At 45.1% G+C, this 2334-nt stretch overlaps 1 pseudogene; it reads left to right on the top strand.

The window, feature by feature from the left end:
- Positions 1 to 306: 306 nt before the first annotated feature.
- LOC145666023 (uncharacterized) lies at positions 307 to 922 on the top strand (annotated as a pseudogene).
- The last annotated feature ends 1412 nt before the right edge of the window (positions 923 to 2334 follow it).

Below are 2334 nucleotides of genomic sequence, written 5' to 3'. Positions count from 1 at the left end.
GGTCGCCTGATGCGTGTAAGGTCAGCTCGCAACTACGACGATGTTGCACGAATGATAACTATTTTAGCAGCAATTCACATCAATTCCCATATTAGTAGTAGTCAGATGGAGAGGGAAATAGGGATACCTAGAAGAACTGCCCTTAGGCTCTTGAAAAAGGTAAAATATCGTGCCTATCACATAACTCTAACACAAGCCCTTACTGCAAACGACAAGTTACACCGTATGGAGTTTTGTCAGTGGGCACGGGAAACGTGTAGAAATGTTCCTGTTTTTTTTTTTTTTTTTTTTTTTTTTAGATATGTCATGTTTTCGGACGAAGCTACATTTCGCAATACTGGTGAACTCAATAGGCATAACTGTCACTACTGGTCAGATGTCAATCCTCGTTGGCATAGGGCAGTAGATGCTCAACACCGTTGGACTATTAATGTCTGGTGTGGCATTGTCAATGGATATCTAATTGGTCCACACTTCTTCGATCAAAACATAACTGGCGACATTTTTCTAGACTTCCTCAGACACGATTTGCCATTTTTGCTTGAGGATGTGGACTTAGAGACACGAAAAAGAATGTGGCTGCAGTTAGATGGAGCGCCACCCCATTGTACGCGGAGAGTGGTGCAGTACTTGAACACGCGTTTCAATGGGAAATGAATTGGGAGGAACGGACCAGTACTATGGCCTGCACGATCCCCCAGATTTAACGTCACCAGACTTTTATCTGTGGGGATATTTGAAGAACGTTGTGTACGAACGCCAACCAAAAACCAGAGAAGATATGATAGAGCGAATTCGATTAGCTTGTGCACAAATCCCACGGAATGTTTTATTGAATACTGTAACACATTTTCGCAGAAGGATTAATTTATGTATTCAAGCACATGGAGATGTCGTTGAACACAGTTTAGTTCGTGCATGAATGGTCTGGACTGACGAAGAAAACTACGCTGGACGTGAGAGGCGAGGGGACTCACGAAGAAAAAGCACCCCGGACGTGAGAGGCGAGAGGACTCACGAAGAAAAAGCACCCCGGACGTGAGAGGCGAGGGGACTCTCGAAGAAAAAGCACCCCGGGCGTGAGAGGCATGGGAACTCATCAGGCGGGTCCCGAACTGATCACCCTTGCTACGTGACTCAAACGCAAAGTTGAGCAATCGGCGGGTAGTGGTGCCCCTGGCATTGACAAACAGAGCTATATCCAACCACATACGGGTGAATATCTGCTACGCCGATAGGGTTATTCGCTACAGTTGTAACCAAGAGGTCCTCCCAGCTCGGACCCACAGTTAGTGTGTCACGACTTCGGGACTCTTGGTAAATCAGGGGCGAATGACCCCTCAGAGGGCTTGAGAGTCCAATTTACATTTTCCGGGTTTTCTGTCAGGGTGGTCAGTACTCTTACTTCCTCGTGGTCGGGACCCTTGTGGATCCCAGGGACGACCGTGTGATCAGTTAGGCTGATCCCACTCTGGTCTCGGGTGACGCTAAAGGTATAAGCTCCTTGGAGGGCTAAAAGAGCTGTACATACCCATATACCATTTCATTGTATCCTATCCCTTTGCCCTTACTTGTACCTTCCTGTAACCCTTTAACATCATATTCTCTCCATAATGAAATTGCCGAAGAACAGCAAAGTAGGGTGCTTGACCAGACTTACCGTGTTTTGTGCTGATTAAAATGTAGAATGCACAGTTGGTGATTCACACATACTTTGGTTTTAAGTTCGTTAGCGAGATCGATGATTACCTACCGGACACACGAGGTTGTTGGCCCCTCTAACCGTATTCATACTATGAACATTAGGCGCTTTCTTAAACACAGTCACCATCTTGGCGGTCATTTTGAAAAGGGTGTACCATGGCGAATACATTCCTACGAAAGCTGTTTAATATTCAGTATTTAACGAACGTGGAATTACTACCCCAAATTTGCTATTTAAAATTTTCATTTTCGCTCCGGATACCATTCAGGCGGCTCTGGAAGTCGCCCCGACATCACGTCTCGATGTGCCTTACGTCAGTTACCTACTCCAGTTTTTCTTCTGTTGATTTATCTCCAATCGCTTTCATACTACGGGTACTACACCTTTTCTCTGACACGGATACTATGTTTCTGCGGCCTTTTGAGAACAGTGCCATTTCATCTCAATCGTTTTCTCCTGCAAGATGTTTGATTTTGTAAGATTTATCGAACGAGGTACCACTCGACTCATGTTACTATTTGAAATTTTGAAGTTAGCCCCCAAGAGCCCTTCAGTTGGGCCACTGGGATCACAGAGACCACACCGTTCGATATGCCCTATGATATTTACGTATTTCAATTTTTTTCCAT

Source organism: Thermobia domestica, chromosome 12 (assembly GCF_964235325.1).
Source record: "Thermobia domestica chromosome 12, izTheDome1.hap1.1, whole genome shotgun sequence".
NCBI lineage: Eukaryota > Metazoa > Arthropoda > Insecta > Zygentoma > Lepismatidae > Thermobia > Thermobia domestica.
Note: the sequence above shows the minus strand (reverse complement) of the source record. Positions and strands in the feature narration are given on the sequence as shown.